The sequence below is a fragment of the Acinonyx jubatus genome, chromosome C2 (genome assembly GCF_027475565.1).
Source record: "Acinonyx jubatus isolate Ajub_Pintada_27869175 chromosome C2, VMU_Ajub_asm_v1.0, whole genome shotgun sequence".
In the NCBI taxonomy this organism is placed as follows: Eukaryota; Metazoa; Chordata; class Mammalia; order Carnivora; family Felidae; genus Acinonyx; species Acinonyx jubatus.
The window spans coordinates 138,550,768-138,570,499 of NC_069384.1; the positions used below are offsets into that span (position 1 = coordinate 138,550,768).

The window sequence follows — 19,732 nt, forward strand, 5'->3', positions numbered from 1 at the left end:
AGTATTTGTGTTTATTAAATGCTGAATTCATTGATTTTTTTTTTGCCTCATTTTCCCTCTTTGTTTTCATTTTTTAATGGAGGTAGAATTTATATATGGTAAAAAAGCACAGATGAATTCTGACAAATGCTGTGTAGCCCACACTTCTGTAAAGATATATATTTCCATCACCCCAGAAAATCCCCTTAGGCCCCTTCCCAGTCAATCCTCTCTTTTCCTTGGGGTAACTACTATTTCTATCACCTAGATTAGTTTTTCCTTTTCTAGAACTGTATAAAAATGGATTGATACAGTGTGGACTCTTTAATGTCTTAGTGTCTAACGTCTCATGTCTTAAGCGTGTTATAAAAATCGCCTCTTCATTTCCTTGTCTGTAAGTGGAAGGGATCGCCTCGTAAGAATGGCGTGCAAGGATCCTGAGGAGTTGGAGGTATCCTGGCAGGGGTGAGGGGAGCTGAGAAGGCGGGTGAGTGAAGAGGAAGCTGAAGAGTGGAGTTTGCAGCAAGCCTTCTCCCCTTCAGAAGAAGAGCTGTACTTTTCCATGGCTTACAAACTGGGGTTCCCTGGGAGATTTCATCTGGGAAAAGGGTTTTGGTAAAAAAAAAAAAATATTAGCGAGCCACACGTCCAGGTGATCCTTACTGATTCTTTCCCCTTGAACATTCTGTAAACTGCAAATAGTGCTTTCTGATAGGAGAGCTTTGACTGGTTCCCTTGAGGGAGGGCTGGGAGACACAGGCAGCCAGACGGGGGGCCCCCAGGGAGGGTCCGGGCACTGAGCACTGTAATATTAGTAGGAGTTACCATCAGATAGCGCCACCCCAACTGAGGCGCCTAGACTATAAGCCAGAGGCCCTGGGCAAGGGGAGGTACAAAGGCAGCGTTCAAAAGACCTGACTCTCACAGCCTGAGAGCGTTTCTATAGAGTCCACCAGACCCTGGCCCAGCCGGAGTGTCACCTGACAGCCAAAAAGCCATCTTTCACGGTTAGCTTTTAAACTGCTAAAAATAATAAACACAGAAAGGAAAGTGTGGACACAGTCTTAACTGCAGAGGCAGACGGAAACCGTTGTTATAATAACGTAAACAAACTGGGTTCCAAATTATAACCTAGCCTTCCAAACAGGCTGCTGGATATTACCAAACATCTGGGGACCAGAGGGAGAATTCAGAGGCCTTGCCTGAGAAACAAGGCGATGTGCACTGCGCCCTACCCCACGTGCTCCAACTCATGGCTTAGCATCTCCTGACACCTTTTTTAGCACTCCAGGAAATGACAGTCGGAGAGGGCTGCTGGATCTTCCTCAAGCACAGTTTCCCCACCTAACACATGAAATACGGCTCTTCCCTCTCATGATCCGATTTTTACTCCTCTCACCCTAAATGAATTCTTGCAGCCTTCCTTTTCTCCATTCTGCTTTTCCAGCTAGCCCATTTAATGTTTTATACTTCTCCCGGATACCTACAGAGGTCAAAACTATGTTAAATGGCCACAGCAGCAATGCCACCAATTAGAAGGTAATTTCCCTAGTGCTAAAAGTGACAATTAATCGTAAAGACCACGGGTCTGCAAACAGCCGAGTGAAGGCTGACATCTGACCTTCTGATCCATTAAATCACGTGCAGAACTTGGCACCCACACAGGCCGGCCAATGGGAGGAAAACCGCAGATCTGGAAAAAAAGGAAATACAAGAAAGTGAATAGAAGTGTTTTGTGTTTCTCTTTCTTCCTTCCTCTCTTTCTCCTTTTCTTTCTTTCTTTCCCTCTCTCTCTCTTTCTTTGTTTCTAAGTTCCCCAACATTTGCTTAATCTGCAACTCTTCTTCTATGTTTAAATAGGGTCTGGTTTCAGAGTTGTCTCTGATTTTGAATAAATGCAAATGGACTGAGATAAAATCTCATTCCAGATGGTTTCAGAGAAAGGAACTTTAACACAGAAGTTTAGTAACACATTTTAGGCATGGGACGATGTTTGCACATCCCAAAGACCTACTTTGCTGTGGACCGGATTCAGGAGTCTTGGATTGCCAGCCTGGGAAGGTGGCTAAGAGGCCAAGGTGAATCCTAAACAGTTTACAAATTTTGTGCTAAAGAAGGTATGGTTGGTCTCAGAGGACAGTTCCCGGGATAGATCTTAGCAAACCGAAGCGCCAGCCATGCCCCGTGGTGAAATGACAGGTTATTCATCAGGGTTAAGTATTTGAGCTTGGAACTACGGAGCTGTCTGGATTGTGTTAAGTGTTATTATACTGGGGACACTTCCCACAAGTATAAACAGATGAAAGAGATGGCCAAACAGACTGTGGCATCTACTTGTGCAGCAGATGATGGCTTCAAGTGTTTGCACAATAAGTGAGAAGCTGCTTTTCAAGTGACTGTGGCCCCGCAAGTTTTCTTGTTGTGGGAGCTTAGAACTCAGAACAGCAGAGCTCAGTAGAACAAATGTCAGGGTTCTCACTGCCTAGAATGGACAAATGCATAATTTTTGTCATATCTTCTTTTTTTTTTAAATTAAAAAATAGAGATCATAGATGTAATCTTGATAACCCCACTTGAAGGCCAGACCACGAACTTGTGTTTTTCTAGTCCACCTTTTTTTTTTTTACATTTACATACAATACGTGTATCCAGAACAATGAGCAGTGTTTGTGCATATCATCGTAGATGGTATGAATCTCTGCATGTGTATCTATCCTTCCACATTTTTGACTCAACATTGTATATGTGTGAACATAACCATGTTGGTCTCTAACATTCCATGTAGGTGCCACATTGGATGAATATGTGCTCACTCATTGTCTTTTCATATCCCATATTTATGGCACCATAAAAGCACTCATCATGTCATTAAAATGATTGTTGGGTGTGTGTGGGTGTGCATGTGCATATAGGTGCATTTCCTCTGTGATAGATTCTGAGCTCCTGGAGATTCTGGTGCGTCTTGTTTTAATACTAGCTCCTCTACTCTATGACTCCATGCAGAAGGGACACTCGGTGCGATAAAAGGCAAAACAAAAATGTTAAAAATTGATTTGCTTATGGTTAATTTCCCCTCTTTTTAAAATGACGGAAGACATTGGGTTGTATTTCGGAAGACTTTGGGGTTGTATTTATCTATTTTCATAGTCTCTGTCCAGTGCTCTCATCATACACTTTAAATCCCACGCCATCAATATCGCCTCATTGTTTGCTGGAAAATCAGAAAATCTGACAGTGTGAGGCTAAATACCAAGATATTTTTAAGAAGCACATTCTAAAAGCTTTCTCAAAGAATAAACTGACAAGGCCAGGAAGAAGCCAGTGTTTGTGACTGTTGTGGCTTTATGGTGAATATGAGTAAACAGACACACTCCCCTTGACACTGATATTTAAAAACAAACAGTGCCTTTTGTATGAAAATAATACTGGACTTCGTTTTTTTTTTTGAAGGTGTAATTCTGATTTCGATTTTAAAGAATATATGTGAACCTGACTCAGTGAAAACAACCTAAAAATTCTCACATAATGATTCATAATAATAAGCATTTTATACATAACCTTTATTCAGCACATTTTGTGGGCTGGGTTGTGCTAATCTTTTACCTAATTTCACTTAGTTTAATCCTCCCAATGACCATATGAGGTTGGTATTATTAATAAGCTCATTTTTCAGATGAGGAAAGGAGAGGCACAGAAAGGTTTACAATTTTTGCCCAAAGTCAAACACTGAAGAAGCAGTTGGCTAGGAATCTCATCCAGGTAGGAAGATGTCATGGACCTCATTCTGAAGTACTAAGAACAGGCCCAGGTTTTAAGATAAAACTGCAGAAAAGAAAATTGAAAAACAGTGTGCCTGCGGTGGCTTCCAAATTTTGCTATAATACAAACAGACAGTATCTCTTTTATGGTATGCCTCAAACCAAGAACAAACCAAATTAGAGTACTCCAAGGAGACAAATTCAAAGTGATTTCTTAGTGATGAAGGAAATTTAAAGTAGCAAGGTCAAGCCCCAGACCTTTCCAACTTAAACATACCCATTTTTCATTCTTCTTCTCTTTAGAAAACTGGGGGCCATGACTTTGTTCATGGCTCAAAGGAGCCTGCCTGGTTTGTTTACATAAGATTCAAAGCAAAAATGAGAATCACTCCCTGGGACAACTTTAGCCTAGAATGTGTGTTCTTTACACATTTTTAATTGGGACACAAATATATTAACAGTGTGGTTGTTTTGTATTTTCAAAAGAATCTGTTTTATAACTGATTCATATTTATATTTGGAATATATTTATTTCTAGGCATGAAACAGTTCATTTTGTTGAGCCATCTGACCTGAGGTGAGGTTGGCACAATTTCCCGTGACTGTTCCAATTAATGCAAATTCAAGGTTAAAGATAAATAAAGTTCCTTTATTTATATACTTGGTTTATTAATATGTTATTTACAAATGGTTCTTTTTTTTCGGTCACTAACTATGTACAAATGAGCTCTACAGAACAAATGAGCAAATACACAATTGTATTTTACGGCGAAGTTTTTATTTTAAAAGGGTTAATATGGCAAAAAATTAACATCATCTATCCATCTGTCTGTCTATCTATCTCTTTAGCCTCAGGTCTCCCATCAAACCTTATGAAGTCTGAGATAGACTATACTGCATTATGGCCAACATTCTTCACCCCTCCATGTACCTACCCTTTTGTCATGTAACTTTGCACTAAGGAGGCTGTATCTACCTTCCTGTCCCCTTTGATTCGGGCTTTGGTCATGTGACTTGCTCTGGCCAGTGGAATGTTAGCAGGTGTGCTGCTTGTAGAAGTATGAAAACGCTCTTGCTTTGTTTCTGTGTTTTCTCTTGCTCCTCTGTCATGGCCATGAGAAGATGTCTCAGCTAGCCTGTCATGGTTGAGAAACATGGAATGAAGTTGACTCGCGTCAGTCGTCCCTGCCAAGGCTATGCTGGATCAACCTAGACTAGTCAAGTTGCAGAAGTACGAGAGCCCAGGCAAGAAGAGCGGAACCATCCAGCTGACCCAGAGCTGCCACCTATGCAGGAGTGGACCCAGCTGGAAGCTGAAGAACCATGCAGCCAACTGAGACTCAGCTCAGACCCACAAACTTAGAAATGCCAACTGTTTCTAACCATTGAATTTTGAGGTAATTTGTTACTATGCCAAGCAACCCCATTCAATGCTAGTGGGTACAAGATAGCTGACCAGGACATTTGCCTGGTTCACTCAAAAAAAACCCCATAGGTGCCCACATAGAAGACGGTTTAAAATTAAGTTATTAATATTCAGCAAATATCCACAAAATGTCAGCTGTATCAGTCAAGGTTCAACCAGGAAAATAGAACTCGGTCTGAGTATTTAAACAGAAGGATTGCAATGTAGGAAATTCATTACGGAGGTGAAGGAAAAGATGTCAAGGCAAATGGGAGAAGGAGGCATCCAGGAGGTGAATGATTGCAGGAAATCCTGGAGTTCAATGGAGTGTTAATACTGGAACACAGGGGCCAAGGTCACCCAGCAAAAGCTCAGAGGGCGTCTCTAGTTGGACCTGTGTCTCCCTAGAGGAGAGACACAGCCTTCATCCAAGATACTGTCTGAGGCAGAGAGTGTGGGGAAGAAATACCCTGGCTTCTCTCTTCCTTCAGTCTTCCATTCTCCCTCCAGGGATTTCCAGGGTTGAATCCAATTGGGGGCCAACTGACTCAGGGACCCAGAAAGCACAACCCTCAGGGGCAGCCTCTCAGTAACATGAGAGAGGGATTTGAGAGCAAAGGGGTAAATACAGCACCATGATGTGCAAGACGCTACACAAGGTGTTACTCAGGGCTGAAGGCCACATCCACAAAAATACTGAGAAGCAGAGACTGGGCTTGACGGTTAGAAGTGACCTGAATAGGTAAAAGTGAAGGACAAGTAGGAGCGACTGTGGAAGTGAAATGTAAGAAGTATTGGGGGAAATAGCAGGCATTCTGGTTTGGCTTAGAAGGTTGTGTATTTGGGAGGAGGGGGCAGGGGTGGGGAGGGGACGATGGGGCTACAAATGTGAGAGACTGAACAAGCCTGGATTCCAAACCTGCAGATGGGATTTCTGTTCTAAAGGCGGCAGGAAATAAGATGGTTCTAAGCAGAGAGTAACATCATCCAAATTGTGTGTTAGGAACATTATTCTGATAGAGATTTGAGGGATAGGGATTGGAGGGAGACCACTAGACAAGGGGTTATTACTTAGGTGTAGACCTCAGGGAATTCCTAACCCTCCGGAACAAACGGCAGAAGTTTGTGTAAGCCTTCAGTTTTTTGAGAGATGGTATGTAGCTTTCACATGGCTTTCAGCGGAGCCCATGACCCCTGACCCTATCAAAAATTGTAAGCACTCGGGTCGCCTGGGTGGCTCAGTCGGTTGAACATCTGACTTCGGCTCGGGTCATGACCTCATGGTCCGTGAGTTCGAGCCCCACATGGGCTCTGTGCTGACAGCTCGGAGCCTGGAACCTGCTTCAGATTCTTTGTCTCCCTGTCTCTCTGCCCCTCCTCCACTCATGCTCTCTCTCTCTCTCTCTCTCTCTCTGTCAAAAATAAACATTACAAAATTAAAAAAAAAATTGTAAGCACCAGCAGCAGGAAGAGTTTTTGAAAGCTCCTATAATGAAGATCTTTTAATGAAGACAAAAAATGAGACAGTGGCAGTGGTAATGGAAGGAGTAAACAGACATTTATGAGGGACTATCTAAACAAATAATCCAGATGAGTATGAACAGAAATAAAATGAGAGATGCTAAAAGGTTTAACTCTGGGCTATATCTGTCTGCTATTCCTTGCCCTCCCCCTACAAAACAGAGAAAAGCAGTCCATGCTTCCAAGTTACCACCTCTGTTCAGAGATATCACTAATCAAATGTAACCTTTCCTTATTGCTGAGCCCAAACCCCATCTCCAAATCTTTCTCAAATAGCACCCTAGGCACCCACTGCCTTATTCTAGAGCAACTGTTTTTGTTCATTGTATCGACTGTTATATAACTTCAGAAGGATGAAGTACCAACCAATGGATATATTTGGCAGAATGTATTATATACTGATATGATCTGTGTATACATATCATACGCATATTTCCCACACTCGGGGAAACTTATATACAATTAGGCCACTAGCTAGATCTTACCCAAGATCATGAGTCTACTTGGTGTTCACTGAAAGCAATGAACACAGATTTAAATAAAGCTGAATTGGGAGGGGCAAAAAAACACTTTGATACACAAAAACTTATTATGAAATTATCATCATGAAGTTTTGAAATTAGCATAAGCCATTACAGTCAACTACTAGTAACTTCACTGTTAAATTCTTAACTCCAATCACAGGCAAGTAGGTATATAGCATTATCATGAGCCATCCTCTTGTCAAGCTCTGGTGACCTTTGGCTTGGTATTTGAATGGCACTATAGTAGTTTTCTCACCTTGGGGTGTTTTCTAGCTGACATTTGAAAAGAGGTATCACTATCAGAGTTGCTTTCTATATAGGACCATAATAAAGAATATTCAGATAAGCCAAATTTTTTTCTACCTGGAATGTTTTGTTTGTTTGTTTTAAATTTTTTTTTAACGTTTATTTATTTTTGAGACAGAGACAGAGCATGAATGGGGGAGGGTCAGAGAGAGGGAGACACAGAATCCAAAACAGGCTCCAGGCTCCGAGCTGTCAGCACAGAGCCTGATGCGGGGCTCGAACTCACGGACTGCGAGATTGTGACCTGAGCTGAAGTCTGCCGCTCAACCGACTGAGCCACCCAGGCGCCCCTGTTTGTTTGTTTTTTAAGGAGATAGAAGTTTATTGAATACACTGCATAGGAGCAGCAGGCAGGACAGCAAAGGAGAAACCGTCTGCCCTTTTTCTACTTGGAATTTTGATCAGCAAGATTATTACCGCCAACATGAAGACTTTCTCTGCTCCACTCAACCCTAAACCCCAAAGTTCTATCTGTTCAATGCCAAACAACTTTTGGAAATTTGCCTATATACAAAAATACTCTGTCCGGGCACCTGGGTGGTTCAGTTGGTTAAGCGTCCAACTTCGGTGCAGGTCATGACCTCATGGTTCATGAGTTGGAGCCCACTTTGGGCTCTGTGTCTCCCCCTCTCTGCTCTGCCCCTCCCCCGTCATGCTCTGTCTCTCTCTCTCTGTGTCTCAAAAATGAATAAACATTAAAAAAAATTAAAAAATACTCCGAGGAAAAAAACCCCATCTCTACATGTAAACATTCCTGGCAGTAATTATTTGACCATGACCCACAATAAAAAGTATGTTTTAATCTGGAACACATGTACATATATAAAGATGTATACGTGTATATCTAACTAAAACAAAAGTTCTGCAAAATAATATTTTTACTTGTATGTTGCATTTGGATATTTTCTATTCCATTCAACTCTTACTCTATTCTACATTATATACTATTTCATTAAAGAAAAGTTAGTAATGACCTGCTAAATTGATTTCATTGCTCTCCAATAGGGCACAATTCACAGTTTGAAAAGCACTACTGTAGCAAAATGACTAAAGTACTCTAACTTTATTCACCGATGTAAACATATTCACAAAAGACCAACCCTGAGCAACTGCAGGGGAAAAAAATCTCTTGGCTCTCTCCCTAGTCTCCTGGATGAAGCCAAGGTTTGCTGGGCCAACTTTTGTACTTCGTGGTTGACAATGACTGCAAACTGAAAGGCAGAGATCAAATCCTCACTCTCCTTCTCAACACATCTCTTCCGCTGGGTAAATTATACTGTGCAAGTATCAAGCTATTCAATTTTGCTGTCATTTACTGTTCTTTTTCCAACAGCAATGGAAACACAGGATCGGCTTACTCTTGTCTCTCTTTGGTAGAATTAGATTATTCTCCCTCCTGCCCTCTTAAACAAAGATGGCATTCATCACTCTGAGAACCACCCCCGGAGGATCTCCAAACAAAGCATGGCAGGGAAACCGCTACCCATGAAGGAGCAATAGCAGAATCTGGGCATTGAGGTTGTCAGTCCAGATTATATACCAGAACGAACTTTGTAGCGATTCTTTTGATTGAGTGAACAATTGTAATTGGAGCAACATAATTAACAGTAATAACAAAGAAAGAAACAATAAAAGGCTATATATCTCCAAATCCAGTGGTGTCTACTAAAAGAAAGTTATTTATTAAAAAAAGTAAAATCCATTTTCTCTTTCTAAAAGAAAAAAAAAATACTACAAAATCATCATATCAAAGATCCTTTCGAGGCTTTCTTGCCCATACTCTGGTATTGGAATATTCTTTCTTCCATGTGACTTCTCTGACATTCATTCACCTTGAAATTCATCTGCTTACTGTGTACCCTCCCCACACCCTTACCCAGTACTAGTAAAACATTAATGCGTGCATTAAAAGCCACAAGTTTTTCAGGTTCTTTTATTCAGGAATTCTACTTCTCAGAATTTATCTTAAATAAATGAGTATGGCTATATACAAAGCTAGAGTGACAAAGATGTTCATGCGGGGTTATCTATAATGGCAAAAGGCTCAAAGGGTACAAATATTTGCCAGAAGTTGTAAACGTTGGGTGGGTGGAGTATTGGTGATTTAAATTTTAGTCTGTATGCCCACGTATATTTCCCAAATTTTCCAAAATATGAATAAAATAAAAGGTTGAAAGTAACACATCTGTGCTTAAGAGTGAGACACTGATGAATCTCCAGGTAGAAGATCTTCACCAAGCCAAAGGATGCACATGTTTGATCATGCCCTGAGATCAGTTCCTCAATGGTAAAATGGGAATAATAATGCCCAATTCATAAAGTTGTGATGAAGAGTAAAATCAATAAATCAAGTACTAAAATATGTAATGTGCTTACAGCACTGCCTGGTACATATAAGCACATATAAGTGTTAGCTGGTGTTGTTATTATTTTACTGGTGCAAGAAATTGGAAGATATTTTTTTAGTTCCATGTTGAACCTAATACAAAGGACCAGGAAAAGATGGGCTTGTTCCAAATGCTGTCAAAGTTATGCTCTGCATTTGGGGAATAAAAATGCGGCATAAAGAAACTTTTGGTGGTAGTAGATATGTTAATTACATTGATTGTGGTGATGTTTTATCAATGCATACATAAGTCAAAATCTACCAAATTGTATATTTTAAATACACTTAGTTTATTTTATATCAGTCAGACCTCAGTAAATCTGTTTAAAAATGAAGATGAAATTGAGACTTTTTCAGATAAGCAATCCTATGAGAATTGTCCACCAACAGACCAATACTAAAAAAATATATATATATTAGGGAGAAGAAAAAAAATCCAGGTGAGAGCTTGGAAATACAGGAAGGAATGATGAGCAATAAAAATGGTAAATATGCAGCAAACATAAATGCATATTAACTCTTTAAACAATAATTGCAATTTCTTGTAGTTTAAAAATGTATGTAAAATTGAACTATAAGCAATAAAAATACAAAAAGTAGAAGGGATAAATGGAATTAAAACGGCCTAAGTCTCTAAAATTTTCTGGAAAATGGTCAGTCACAATTTGTATTATGCTCTAATAAAATAATAATACAGTTTGTAATTTCTAGAATAAGCACTAAAAAAGAGAGAAAAAGAATATATGACTAACAAGCCAATTGAGACAAAATATTTCATTAATTCAAAAAGGAACAAAGGAGAGGTAAAGAAACACTAAAGAGCTGGGGAGGAAAAAAAATCAAATAGTACTATCATAGGTTATAACCCAAATATATCAGTACTTTCATAAAATACAAATAGAAGAACACTTCAAGTAATATGCATGTACTAAGTTAAAAAAATGCTGTTTTAGTGAGACACACTTTGGATACAAGGACACAAAATTTGAACGAGAAAAAGGATTGGAACAATACATATAGCTTATATTAATATCAGACACAGTAAACTTAATGATAAGAGATATTGCTAGAGATAAGAAGGAAAATTTCATAATGATAAAGAAAATCCATACGAAGGCAAAAAATCTAAAATCTGAATGCACCTGAAGCAAGTCTCAAAATATATAAAGCCAACATTGCTAGAACTAAAAAAAAAGTAAGCAAATCCACAATCTGAGTGGGAGATTTCAAGGTACCTCTCTCGGAATTGGTAGAACATTCTTTTTTAAAATGAATTAGGATAATGTGATTAATAAATTTGCCTTAATCTATTTAGAACATCGTGGCCAACAACTACAGAATGCACAGAATACACATTAAACAATTACCAAAATTTGCTATGTTCTGGGCAATAAACAAGTCTGGAAAAATTTCATAGATGAAAAATCATATAGAATACATTCTCTAACCACAGAGGAATTAAGCTAGAAATTAATAAGACAATAACAAAAAAATCAAATATGTTTGAAATTACTCAATATACTTCCAATTACCCCATGGGTTAAGGTAAAGCACAATGAAAATTAGGCAATATTATAAACTGAAATATGAAGAAAACATGACATATCAAAATGTGTAAGCTGCAGCTAAAAATGTCCTTGGAGGAGAATATATATACTTAATTGTATCTATTAGAAAAAAAGAAAGCCTGAAAATTAATGACTTAAGTATCTATCTCATTGTCATAAAAATAACACCAAATTAAAGTCAACAAAGTAGAAGGAAAAAATAATAATTAGAAAATACGATATGGAAAGCACAGATGTAATAGAGAAAATACCCAAGCCAAAAATGTCTTCTTGGGAAATACCAATAAAATCCATAAGCCTGTAGCCAGGTTAATCAAGAAAGAAAGAAGGAGGCAAAAAATTGCAAATATGAAATTAAAAAGGGAAATCACCATAGATTCTACAGATCTTAAAAAGATTAGAGGATATATGAACGCTTTATGGCAATATTTGAAAATGTTGAGGAAGGATAAACACTAATAAACTATTTATCCAAATAGGAAAATAACAATGCAAATGTGAATAGTCATATCCTTTAAGAAACTGACTTTTGTACTTAAAAATTTCCTCACAAAAAATTCTCCAATCCTGAACTGCTTTATTGGTGAATTTTACCACATACTTAAGGGAATACCACACCAATCTTACATGGTTCATCCATAATACTGAAAAAGAGGGATTATATCTCAATCCATTACATCAAACTCATTTTATGAGGTCAGCTTAGCCTTGATCCCATAACTGACAAGAATGTTGTAAGAAAGAACTTTACAAATTAATATCCCATATGAACTTAGGAGAAAAATACTAAACAAAATATTAACAAACTGAATCCTGAGATGTTTTTTAGGTGATACCACATTATGAGCAAGAGGAATTTATTCTAAAAATAGCATGTTGGTTTAATATTGGAAAATCAGTCAATTTAAAGCATCCTATTAACAGAAAAATGGAAAAAAGCATACGGTTATCTCAATGGATGCAGAAAAAAGCTTTTGCTTTCAAATCTATTCACGACAAAAAACTCTCAGCACTACTAGGAGTGGAAGGAAACTTTCTCAATCTGATAAAACCTATAAAAAACATCTTAATGATAAATATTGAAAGTTTTGCTCCTAGACTAGGAAAAATTCAAAGGTACATTCACCTTCTATAATCATCTCTAATAAATATTATGCTAGAGGTCCTAGCCACTGCAATAAGGGAAAAAAAAGACCAAAATAAAGAGATATAATCATGTTTATTCTCTGATATAATTTGTGTGAGAAAATACAAAATATCTACAAAGAAATTATGAAAACTAATAATGGAAGTTAACCAGGTCACTGGGTATAAGATCAATATATAAGGGCACCTGGGTGGCTCAGTCGGTGAAGTGTCTGACTTTGGCTCAGGTCATGATCTCACGGTTCAAGAGTTCAAGCCCTGTGTCGGGCTCTGGGCTGACAGCTCAGAGCCTGAAGCCTGCTTCAGATTCTGTGCCTCTCTTTCTCTCTCTCTCTTTTTCTGCCCCTCCCCTGCTTGTGCTCTCCCTCTCGCTCAAAAATAAATAAACTTAAAGAAAAAAAAAAAGATCAACATGTAAAATTCAATTGGATTGCTGTATAGCAACAACAAACAATTAGAAAATTCAGTAAACTATAACATTTATCTTAGCATAAAAATATAAAATATCTAAAAAGTAAATCTAAAAAGAAAAAGATACGAGAGACCTCTACACAGAAAACTACACAGGCTTGCTGAAAATATGAAAGAAGGTGGGAAAACATGATCACAGATTGGAAGAATTAATTTTGTAAAGGTGTCAGTTCTCAAATTAGTTAAGGAGAATCCCTATCAAAATCACAGAAGTACTTTTTAGTGGAAGTTGGTAAACTAATTCTAAAATTTATGTGGAAAAGCAATGAGTCAAGAAGGCAATATTGAAAAAGGAAGATGAGAGGACTTAATACTACCAGCTGTAGTATTATAAATCTCCATTAATTAACATAGCATGCCACTGACACAAGGATAAACAAATAGATCAAAAGAACTCAAGAGAAAGTCTAGAAACAGGCCCATTCATATATTATCATTGATCATTAAAGATGATACTGCACTGCAACAAGAAAGGGGTGGCTTCGAATAAATAGAGGGTAGTATCATTGACTTCACATGACACAAAAACATCAATTCCAGGTAGATTATTGGTCTAAATGTAACACAGGTAAATATATTAACGATTTTTAGGTAACAAAGCGTTCTTAAACAGGACACAAAAACGGCTATCGATAACGGAAAAAAGAGATAAATAAAAAAGAAATAAACAAAAATGGAAATGAACAACAATAAGGGAAAAATAGGTAATTAGATTAAAGTTAGGAATTTCTGCTCACCATTATGAGAATGAAAAGTGCAAACTAGTATTCACAATAGATATGGCTGACAAAGGAATCATATTCAGAATATATATAGAACTACTATAAATCCTTAGGAAAAAGACAGGGTCATCCAATAAAAAATAGCCAAAGGCTTGGTATCCTCACATGAAGATGATATTCAAGTACAAACAGGCATGCAAAAAAAAGTGCGCAACCACATCATTTATCAAGGAAATGCAAATTAACAAGGAGATAACTATACCCACCACCAGATAGCTAAAATAAAAAAAAATACAGCCAATGAAAGTCTGTATGCATGTTCAGTAATAACCTATACAAAAATGTTCAGAGCTGTACTTTTCTTTATAGCCAAAGGCTGGAAAAAATTAAAATGCTTATCATAGTTGAATGGATAAAAATTAAAATACACATAACAATGGAATGTAAATCCAGAGTGACGGAATGTTTCACAAACATAATATGGAGTAAAATAAGTTGGACACAAGAAATACGTTTTACAGGAGCCTTTTGTATAAAATTCAAGTTCTAGTTTTAGAACTCAGGAGAGTTTAGCCTTTTGGGGAGAGCTTGGCTAGGGGCATGGGGAGAGTGTCTCCTTCCTGTCAGTGTTCTATTTCATGATCTCACTAGTGGTTATGTGGGTGTACATACTTTGTGAAATTTTAGCAAGCAGTATGTTGATGATTAATATAATCAATTGCAACACATTAATAGTCCCTGAAACCATCTTAGTAAGTGACCACCATTTTTAATAGAACGTATGTGTGTGTTTTAATGTATCTTTTAATGGAATGTATGCATGTTCTGCTTCAAAGCATAAGTTTATTTGTGAAAACTTTAAAAAATATCACATGTGTGTTTATTACTTAGCATTAATAAGGGCACAGACAGACATGGTAAGCAAGTGTGACAGGATGTAAAGCATACATCAGGGAAAATTTCAGACTCCTTCAAACTTCTACACTTCATGTAGAGCAATGGAGTGGAGAAAGGGAGGATGCCTAAAGAAACAGTCTTAAGTTATCAGGGCTTTCTGTAAAGAATTTGTTTAGTATGTTACTCACTTTTTCTCTTTGTGAAGAATAGGGCAAATTGTTTTCCTTATAGGAGATGAGCAGCAAAAATGTGAAATTAATGTTTTCTTTCCTCTCCGTGGTTTCTAGAAAACCCAGCCCTAAAAATGTGCATACCTTTTGGGCAGTGCTTTTCAGATTTTCTTTTACTATGACCACAATAAGAAATACATTTTATATGCTCAACATCACTCATCATCAGAGAAATACAAACCAAAACCACAATGAGATACCACCTTACACCTGTCAGAATGGCTAACATTAACAACTCAGGCAACCACAGATGTTGGCCAGGATGTGGAGAAAGAGGACCTCTTTTGCACTGCTGGTGGGAATGCAAACTGGTGCAGCCACTCTGGAAAACAGTGTAGAGGTTCCTCAAAAAACTAAAAATAGAACTACCCTACAACCCAGCAATTGCACTATGAGGTATTTATCCAAGGGATACAGATGTGCTGTTTCGAAGGGACACATGCATCCCCATGTTTATAGCAGCACTATCCACAATAGCCAAAGTATGGAAAGAGCCCCAATGTCCATCGATGGATGAATGGATAAAGAAGATGTGGTATATATTTACAATGGAGTATTACCCAGCAATCAAAAAGAATGAAATCTTGCCATTTGCAACTATGTGGATGGAACTGGAGGGTATTATGCTAAGTGAAATCAGTCAGAGAAAGACAAATATCATATGACTTCACTCATATGTTCATCAAAAAAGATGAACATAAGAACATGGAGGGGGACAAAACATAAGAGAATCTTACATGTGAAGAACAAACAGAGTTGCTGGAGGGGTTGGAGGAGAGGGGATGGGCTAAATGGGTAAGGGACATTAAGGAATCTACTCCTGAAATCATCGTTGCACTATCTGCTAACTAACTTGGATGTAAATTAAAAAATAAATTAATTAAAAAAAGAAATACGTTTTATATCATGACCCAATACACAAACACACATATAAATATGCAACATACATTTTAGTAAATAACGCCCTTACTTTGTGCAATGCCTTCTAATATATACTATTGTACTCTGTTCTAGTCTTCATATCCTATTGCATTAAAAATTGTGACCACTTACTCAATAGATTTATGGACCATTAATGTGTTGTAACTAAGTTTGAAAAACATGTCCAGAGTTCCTGGCAAATATTAGGCATTCAATAAAACGTTATTAGATGCATGATGGCATACATTTTGCATATTAACCTAACCTCCACAGCTCATTAGTGTCTATCCATGTTTTCCTTTGCCATCCTGTTCTTTTTCTTTACTAATTTATGTTAACCTATTATAGTGTATGTATTTTTATAAGTTGTCATAATCTTTTCCAGAACAAGTCCTTAACACTTTCAAGTCACATTATAAATCAGTCAGAGCAAAACCAGGAGAGAAAAGATCCTCCAAAGGTGCCGGGTTGTGCTTCTTTGGGAAAAGGGAGCTCAATACCTGTAAGAGAGACACTTCCTGTCCCCCACAGTAACAATGTCTGCAGCACCAGTGCACATGAGAGCAGATGGCAACTGTGACTAAGTGACGGGAGCTCACCTCTAACCTTACAGGGGACCATATATACTCTTGCTTTCCACGAAGTTCTCTTGCATTTCCGACAGCTGGGAGAGAGAGCGTCAGCTCATTCTGAGAAACACAAAGACACTTTTTGAAAGAGGAACAAAGCGTTCTGCAACTGACAGTGAAGAATGGTGTGAGCATCTATGTGCATCACTGTGATAAAGGAGTTCATGGTCTTGAGTTTCCTTTATCTCTCTTTTCAGGGTGTAAAGTCTTTCTCAGGTCATTGAGACTGTGTGTCTACAGAGAGCAAGCAAACATGTTGGAAGGAGCTAGTCTGGGTTTATTAAAGAATGAACCTTATCTTTCTAACACAGGAACAAATTTCACCTTAATAAAACTTTTATTTTAAAATATTCTCTCAGGTCCTATTGAACAAAACCTTCCCTACAAAAGGTTCTTGGATCACTTTTGGGCAAGTTGCCATCCTGGCTTATCTTCCACGCCCAAAGAAAGTTAAACATGGTTTGGGCCAACCCCTGTGGTCCAATTTGGTAATGCTGTCCTTCTGAGGACAAGGATGTGGGCTAAGGAGGGATGTGAACCTGACTGGTTATTCCTTTAGCAAAAAAGAGTCACAAAGGACAAAGAATCTAACAGGGCTGAAATGGAGGACTTCTTTTCTAGGAAATGGATCCTAAGCTGTGTTTCTGCTTTAGCTCTAAGAAAGCATGGATGCTTCCAGGGAAACAACCAAAAATACAGACTACAATTTTCAGGTACAGATGTCTACAGAAGTATTTGCCTACCTACTGATTTCCCAGTAATGTGGATGGGCACAATATGGCAGAAGCAGTCTGTAAGTTCCAAACTGGGGGGAGTACTTTTAAAAAGTTATTGCGCAGACATTAAAGCTAGTGCTTTACAAATCACAATGTTAGAAATACAATAGCAAGTTAAATGTGAAAGCAGGTCAAAAAACTAAACACAACAAAATATGAATTCAACCATTTTTTAAGCATGAAGGTGTATGTTTTATATGCATAGAAAAAGATTCAAAGAAACATTCCAAGATGTGAATATTAATCCTTTTTTTTGTTTTTCAGTTTCCACAGATTGCTTTTACAAGTAGATAAACAAAAGCTATTGTAAAAAATGTAATGCTTCATTTCTTGATAAAGCCTAGTTTGTTCATTCATTGATTCATAAATTTCTAGTAACTGTGTCCATTTTCTCTTTAATGACAACTTCAGGAGTTAAATTTCTAACTTAGAGAACAGGAACCCTGGATAAATCACTGAATCGTATGCAAAGTAAAAGTGAAACATGGTTCTTAGCCTCTGGACACATCTGCATGAAGGAAGACCAAGTTTGAAAAAAACTTCTTTTTCTTATATACATGTATTTTCCACGTGGGCTGTCTGGACTCATTTTAAACTGTAGTTTATAAATAACACGAAAGCTTTAGATGGCGTCGCTGGAAGCCCACCCAGTTAATGTAAATGTCACACACATTTCTGAATTCCCTGGGCATAATTCCCTAGCCCTACAGCAATTAATGTTGCCCAGCTGGCCCCAGGCAAAAGTGAGCAACAGAGTAATCTCTGTAGCTGTTTGTAAAGGAAATGAAGGCAGTACAAAGAAAGGAGGCTGCTGCATTCAAGCTAGGACCATAGTGTGGTCACAATTAGTTTAGTAGGCATGCCAGCCAGCGCACGAGCTAAAGCACCTTCATTTTTCATGTGGTTTCTTGCTACTTTGTCACTTTCCTGAACCATGCCTGTCAGCGTGTATACAACGAAAGGCTCATCGCTGCCATGGCAGATGTAGAGGGGAAGAAAACAGGTTAATCTGTTTTATCATTTATTTCTGACTTTATATATTTGACAGACAATTCCATATTGTAAAAAAGAAAAGAGAAACCCCTCCTAAACCTTGCTATTAGCAAGCATTTAATTAAGAAGTTCGGTGGTGTTTTTTTTTTTAAATTCTTAACTTGAATAAAGCACAATCTAATAAAGCAAGTCCATGTAGCAAATTATAAATACTGAGACTTTGGCAATGAGGCTGCTGAAATCCCTTGCTAAACTTTGCTAAATTTTAAAAAATGATTTCTCAGTAACGTGGATGGGTATGCCACCTACAATATGGCAGTGGTATGCCCTGCTCTCAAAGTTTCTAAATAGAAAGTTTTAAAGGAACTTCAGATGCTATCGCAAATTGAAAGGAAACATGTTTACTTTGGAAAAACACATAAAGCATAAAGAGCCACTAGGATTCACTCACTGGGTTTCCTGCTTTATAATGGGAAGGTAAACTTTCTCAACATACTGGAACATCTTCCAGCCCATAGCCTATTTTACTACTGCGGTTGGCACTGAAATTTGGGGTGTTGAGAGAACTACCCTGAGAGGGGAGCCTCAGTGGAAGGGAAGAGGGGCTTAAAGATGTGGTCTGTCTGGGTTTCTGCTCTCTGAGAAAGGATTACAGTGCCAACCTGTGAGTAAAAGTGAAGGCCAAATGTTCAGTTTAGATAAGGACTTTGGTTTGGGAATAAGATTACAAATCCCTGAGGCTGTGAAGACTTTCATGCTCACCTAGCCCCCCACGTCCCCACTCCAGGCAGCTCCAAGCCCACTACATGGAGGCGCTGGGTGGTTCTCAGTGATTCTGGAATGGCAGGAGAGATCACAGAAGGCTCATGATATAAGGGTCAGGAATCTCTCCGTAAGTCCATACTGATAGAAATAAATACATGGATAAATAAACAAATAGAAAAGTGAAAGCTCTTCTTCAGAGTAGAATGACAACTTAATAAACACAGAAAGAATGATAGAGTTGGAAAACCATCACTGGATGCTAATACTGGTGGGTAAAAATTTGAGGAGGAAAATGGTATTTGTATAGTTCCAAGATATTTGCACCTTAATCAAGTGATCAAAACGAACATCACCAATAGTGGAATAAACTGACATCACGTGTCTCCTGATATGACTCACTGAGGAGGACACAAGATCACTACTGTGGTATTCCTTTCTCCCAAAAATACATCTCCTGAATCCAATATTGTGCAACCATCAGAAATCCAAGCAGAGAGATATTCTACAAAATAACTGACCTATACCCTCCAAAAATGTCAAGGTCAAGAAACATAAAGTAAGGCTGAGGAACTGTTTCAGAATAGAGAAGCCTAAGAAGACATGAAAACTACATGCAACATGATATTGTGGAATGGATCCCAACTGGGAAAAATTGCGATCAAGAATATTTTCAGGGGGCGCCTGAGTGGCTCAGTTGGTTAAGTGTCCGATGCTTGATTTCTGCTCAGGTCATGA

The 19,732-nt window shown here is 38.1% G+C and overlaps 1 protein-coding gene across 13 annotated transcripts in view; it reads right to left on the reverse strand.

Annotated features, from left to right (window-relative positions):
* The window catches only part of THRB (thyroid hormone receptor beta), a 382,979-nt gene that overhangs the window by 218,223 nt on the left and 145,024 nt on the right, over window positions 1–19,732 (reverse strand). For 10 of the 13 annotated variants that reach the window (XM_027040947.2, XM_027040944.2, XM_053221525.1 and 7 more), the window contains one exon: window positions 1,601–1,672. The exons of the other annotated variants lie outside the window; for them this stretch is intronic. The gene's annotated coding sequence lies outside the window, so the exon portion shown is untranslated. The remainder of the gene's footprint in view (window positions 1–1,600; window positions 1,673–19,732) is intronic. 13 annotated transcript variants of the gene reach the window in all.